This window comes from Sorex fumeus, unplaced genomic scaffold, assembly GCF_029834395.1.
Source record: "Sorex fumeus unplaced genomic scaffold, SorFum_2.1 ptg000070l, whole genome shotgun sequence".
In the NCBI taxonomy this organism is placed as follows: domain Eukaryota; kingdom Metazoa; phylum Chordata; class Mammalia; order Eulipotyphla; family Soricidae; genus Sorex; species Sorex fumeus.
The window spans coordinates 4,218,907-4,225,376 of NW_026606127.1; the positions used below are offsets into that span (position 1 = coordinate 4,218,907).

Below are 6,470 nucleotides of genomic sequence, written 5' to 3' on the forward strand. Positions count from 1 at the left end.
AAAGTTTTGGTCATTTTGATCAGGATGTGTCTTGGGGTATTCTTATTCGGATTTCTTCTAGCTGGTACCCTTCGGGCCTCCTGGATGTGGTCAGAAGTTTTCTTCAGCTCTGGAAACGCTGTAGCAATGATTTCTTTGACAGTTTCTTCTTCATCAAGGTTTTCTTCCCGTCCCTCTGGGACTCCAATAATTCTTACGTTACCCCTCTTGGCTTCATCACGATCTTCTCTTGCCATCACTTCTCGAACTGTGAGTCTCTTTTCCATTTTCTGCTCTTTTCTGACAAGACTCTGAACTTGATCTTCGAGCTCACTGATTCTGTTCTCAGCCGCTGTTACTCTGCTGCTGAGGCCTTCCACTGAGGTTTTCAATTCGGTTACCAGGTTTTTCAGGTCCGACATTTCCGATTGCATTTTCCTCATTTCTGCCTTCAAATCCTCTTCTCTTTTATTGGCATTGGTTTCCATTGTTTCTTTTAGTTCCCTAAGCATCCTGAGTAGCTCCATTCTGAATTCCTTGTCAGAGAGGTTGTCTATCGCTATAGTACTGTTGGTGTCGTCTGGGCTAGCCTCGTGAATAAGAAAGTTTGGTGGGCTTTTGCGTTGCTTTACCATTGTGACCAGTGTGGTTTGGTCCGTCACACTCGCTGCTACTGTTCTAGTTGAGTGAGGAGAGGCTGCCAGGAGCCGTCCAGCTTTGTTGCTGCTAGATGCGCCTCTTTACCTTTCTGAGTCTGACCTTCTTCTCAATCAGGCGTTATTCTTTGTTTTATAACTGACATTGAGTGAAACTTTTGGAGGCGTTACTATTTACTACTGAACTTGTATAGCTGTTTTCGAACTGAACTTTTGTTGGAAATGGAGTAGGCGAGTGGGATTTTGTTGAATTGTAGTAGAAGAGGTGAGAAATTTTGTTTGGTATTAGGTAACAAGTTGATGAAAAGGATGAAAGGATGCAGGTCCAAGTTGATTGAAGTGAGTGATATACCTGGATGGGAGGGGCCGGTGTGCTGCCGGGTGCGCTGCTCCGGATCTGGACGCGCGCTGGGGTTTGGGGTCGCTGGGGATCCTCGCTCTCCTCCCTCCCTTCTCCCAGACAAGAAATGTTTTAAATGAGTAAAATACAGAAACAAACTTCGAAATTACAAAAAATTATACTCATCAGTACCTTTGAATATTAACCAGCAAACAACATGTGTTAAACATAGCAGAGGATTTAACTTGATCACAGAAGAAACAGAAAAGACCATTTAAAAAGTGATGACAAAATATTGCAAATTTACTTCCAATGCCTAGATTAGAATTATCTTTATCAAACAGGAAAACTTTCTTCTCAATGTTTAATAAATGCGGACCAAAATCCCATAAAATATCTTTATGTAGGAAAACTCAGAATTCAGAAATATGACAAAAATGTGTAATTTGTCATGTGAGACTTGACTTTTCTCTTTCCTCTTAGGATCTAAAAACAAAAGTTGACTATTATCAAACTACTCTCATGTTAGGAAGAAAAAATCACATGAAATAATATTTGTAAAGATGACAAGCAGCTTTAACCTGGAATCTACTGACCACACAGATGAATCAAATCTCCTGATTCAAGTTAGAATATACCATTTTTTTTATTTTAACAGGCAACGCATACATGAACTTAAAAACCAGAACATAATAAAAAACATTGAAGATTCTGTGTCTTCCACCGCCCTAGATAAGCACTATTAGCTATTTATGGGGAGCATCATTTATTAAGCGTGTTTATACTCCAAATTGTCAAGTTCCAAGTACTGTGTTCTAAGAAATAATAAGGAAAATATCCAGCAAGGATGGCTTTCTGATAAAGAGCTTTTCCTACTGGTAACCTATTGAAGGCATAGTATATTTTCTAGTCCTGACATTTATTGAAGTAAAATTCTTTGACTTGCTCTCAGTGGATTATTCTCAGCATATATCATATATATTCTTTCTTTTTTGATGTTAAGTCTTTGGTTCTCTTCAACTTTATGTCCAAAGGTTTTCCCCTTCCTTGATAATCGAAGTCCCTATTCTTCTTTCTTTCTTTCTTTCTTTCTTTCTTTCTTTCTTTTTTTCTTTCTATCCTTCTTTCTTTCTTTGTTTCCTATTTTTTCTCCCTCATATTGTCTTGGTGTCGATTGGTCAATGTTTTATGAAAGTGATCCCAAACTTGCTTACCTTTGAGGGCTTGCCTCCCTAACGCTCAGCACTCCACACCTTCCCCATGCCCCATATTTTCTTATTACCGGGTTTAAATAGAAAACTCAAAGATCAATGATTATTACTTTGTAATATCACTATATTCAAAATACTGATGTATAAATACAAGTGGAGAGACCATTACAGAGAACACATGCTAGTATATATTAACAGTTTTTCACAGCATCTATATTTTCTGTTTCTGTAAAAACACTTTCTCTGATTTACTTGTTTTCAGTGAATATCATGTAAAATTCACTATTAAAAGGAAAAAGAAACACAGAGAATCGACCCATATATATATATGCGTGTGTGTGTATGTGTGTTTGTGTATTTGAGCTCCTAAGTATGTCTAAAATAGAATGAAATCAATGAGGAAAAACACTTTGTATGTGAGAGAAAGTAAGCCAGTGTCTAAAATCACACAGCAAATGTCAAAGTCAAGCTAAAATGAGGCTTATCAAATTCGACTTGAATACTTTCTTTCATTACTACGTGCTGTTTTTCCTTGACTGCTAAGTTTAGGGATGATAAATCTAATGAAAAGCTTTGAAAAGTATTATTCCTTACCTGACATGGTCAGAGAAGAGGAAATAACGATGAAAGGTAGACGAGAAGAGGAGACGGTACGAGAGTACGTCTGAACACTGAAGCGGCTTAAGACCGCAAGTCTTCAGTAGAGACGACTGCTCACTGGTGATTGGTCATTGATCACTCGTCACTTGCCATGATGATTCAAATTTATTTACAAGCAACTACATGGGACCCCCAAGATTCTACCAGTTGGTGGTTGGTTTGGTGGGAGAATGATGTCATAAAGTAGGCAGGTGAAAGGTAGAGGCTAGCCAATCAGGAGGTCAGAATCCCAAGAAGAAGACCGGATTGGATAGAGAGCGGAGTAGAATGAAGCAGGCTAGGGAGATGGAATCCTACAAGACGGTTATAACAGTTTCACCTTCGTCAGACTCTTGTGTTAGAAAAATACTCCCATTATACTCAAGAGCTTAGCTATTTCATTAACAAATCATGAAAATTACCTAATAATTGTTTATATTGCACTGTTAAAGAAACAACATTTGTTATTACTAGTATATTTTAGATAACGTTTACAGCACAGCGGGTTGGGCATTTGCCTTGCAGGAGGCCAATCCTGATTCCGATTCCTCTGCCCGGCAAGCTACCCAGAATATCTCGTCCACATAGCAAGAGCCTGGCAAGCTACCCATGACCTATTCGATAGGCTAAAGCCAGTGACAACAAGTGTCACAATTTGTTGTAAGATGTTACTGGTTCCCGCTCGAGCAAATGGATGAACTGCGGGAGGACAGTGCTACAGTGCTATGATTGAAAAAATTGGTGGTTTCTTTCAATATGAGAACACTTACTAGGATAATTTGTAGATGAATCGAGATGTGTTAAAATGTAAATAAAATGAGAAGAAATAGTAAATGCACAGGTATCTTATTTGTACAAAACAAACAGTTGTTCTCAGTTTAAAACTGTAGAAGATAAAGAAAAACATATACTCATTTGTGTCAAAATTTTTCAACCTGAAAGAAAAGGATCAAAACCAATTTAAGTAATCAAAAAACAAGCAAAACCAACAAATACTGGCAATTAATATGATAGGCCAAGGATGAATGTTTTTAATAAATTAGTGCTGTTAAAAATCAGTATTTAGCTATTAAACTTCAATAGTAAAAATAAGCATAAACCATGATCATATAATCTGTATTGAAAGAAGTGTAAATGACTGGTAAACGCAAGGGCAAGATACTCGCAGATGCCTACCAGGTTCTCTCAGAGTGAGAACTGGACAATAATTGTTGTTGTCTTATCAACAAAATCCAGTCTCTGTATCTTGGCCATTGATGGGATTACATGGCTCCAGGGGCAGTTCGTGGTTGTAACACTTAGCTACTAGGAGATGGGGGATCTGGTTGGAGGGGGCCCAGTCTTGATCTGAGCAGCCTTGGAGATCTCATCCCCCGGTTGCGCACACCTGGGTTCCTCTGTCAGATTCGTTCATGCATGAGGCTCCTTCAAGCTTGGGGAGAGTGGTCTAAAGCGTACCTATGGCTGGTTGCAGAGGTCTTCAGGTGCCAGGGCTCTGCTCGGCGCGGTGAGGGAAACTCAACACACCCCCTCCAAGGGACCCCGGTGAAGAAAGCCAGGTGCGGGGTCAGGAGACTGTCATTTTAGACATATTTGGAATTAAGTTTAGATCAAAAAGTACACATCATTCAAACTACGTATGTGCTTAGTAATAAATTACTGCACACTTGTTCAATCACCTAAGAAACCCCACTCTGCTCAGAGAACTAGATTTTTAATTATAGGTCTGTTTTGCCCGTGTGTCATGGCTAAGAATCACTATCATTAGGTATGAAACTCACTATACACAAAGAAGAACACAGGCTGCTTTGAGTCATCTGTGATGTTAATTTGTGTTGGCCATTAAACTTCACTGAGACCCTTTTTTCTGTCCTTTACAGGAGCCTCATGAGTCTCAACTTCCGTTCAAGTTGAACTTATAATAATGTGGAATGAAATCATCAATATCCTCACCTCTTCCTTCAGGAGAAAAATCCTACTTACATTCAAGGTGGTCAAAGTGCAGACAACACCATCCACCTTTTCCTGGAGATGTACGCGGGACTGCGGTGAGAACAGCAAAAGGCTCTAGTTTAATGGTATTAATGAAGGTTTCAGGGAAGTGCATTAAACAGGACTCATATAACATCGTCTAAAAGAATTATTTTGTAAAACTGATGCCTTGATTATGGTAAAAGATAATATGGTAAAAACCATATTTTTCTTTCTGGGACATTAAAGTTCTAAATCTATCAAGCTGCTTTGAAATACTTTCCTTGATTAGGTACCACTCTCTGCCATAGGGTAAGTAAGGACAACACTCAAAGTAATCAGAAGAGAAAAATTAACTCCTACTAGGTTTGATTACACATATACTAAAATTGAAATGATACAGAGATTATCATGGTCCTTGCACAGAGACGACATGCAAACTTGTAAAGAGCTCCATATTTTTGTTGCAAGAAGAACTAACACGGCTACTTTAAGCTAAGGCAATCCCCACAAGTACAAAAATTCTATATAAAGATAGCACAAATCCCCATAACAACAATCTCTCTCAATGTCTATGGACTAAATGTGCCAATTCAGAGGCACAGAATAGGAAGATGAATTAGAAAACTGAACCCAACATTCTGATGCCTGCAAGAAACACATCTGAGCAATCAAAGCAACCATGGGCTAAAAGTAAAAGGCTGGAAAACAAGTCTTCAAGAAAAGAACACCTCCACAAAGCTGGAGTAGCCATACTAGTATCAGACCACGTGGACTTCAGGCTAAAGGTTATAAGAGACAGTGAATGTCATTCTTCACGATCATGGGATCTTTACATCAGAAAGAACTCACCCTCCTCAATGTAGATTCTCAATGACAGACCAGCAAAATACTTAAAAACAACTTCTAATAGACTTATAGAAAAACATTGATAGCAAAACAGTACTAGGTGGAGATTTCAACACTACTTTGTCACTTCTCAATAGATCAAACAGACTAAATCTCAGCAAGGAAATATTGTATTTAAGGGAAGTAATGAACAACCGTTGGCTTAGAGAAGAAATCAAAGAGGAAATAAAAAGGTTCCAGAAACAAATGAGAATGAGGACGCGAGCTAGCAGAACTTGTGGGACACAGCAAAAGCAGTGTTAAGAGGAAAGACTATAGCTCTGCCAGAATTCATCAGGAAGAAAGAAAGGGCCTACATGAATAAATTAGAGCTCAAGATTTTGGAAAATGACCAACAAAAGGAGTGCAAACTAGGCTGGAGCAAGGAAATAATAAAATTTGTAGTAGAAATCAATGAGCTAGAATCCCAAAATACAATCCAGAAGACCAATAAAAGCAAATGCTTGTTATTTGAGAAAATAAACAAGATCAATAAACCTCTAGAAGCCTCTCAAAGAAACAGAAAGAATTCTAATAAATCGAATCAGAAATGCAAAGGGGGGTATCCTAATAGAAACTACAGAAATCCATAGGATCATCAGAGATTATTTTGAGAATCTTTGCAGCAGGAATGAGAGAATCTTGAATAAATTGATAAATTAATGGATTCCAATTACCTCCCAAGGCTGAACCAAGAAGATTTGGAATACTTGAACCTATCACTACCAAGGAAATTGAAATGATGGTCAAAATATCCCCCCAAACAGAATCCGTGGCCCATATGGA

At 38.4% G+C, this 6,470-nt stretch overlaps 1 pseudogene; it reads left to right on the forward strand.

Moving 5' to 3' along the window:
• Positions 1-5,162: 5,162 nt before the first annotated feature.
• On the forward strand, positions 5,163-5,259 carry LOC130037008 (uncharacterized; annotated as a pseudogene).
• Positions 5,260-6,470: the final 1,211 nt, after the last annotated feature.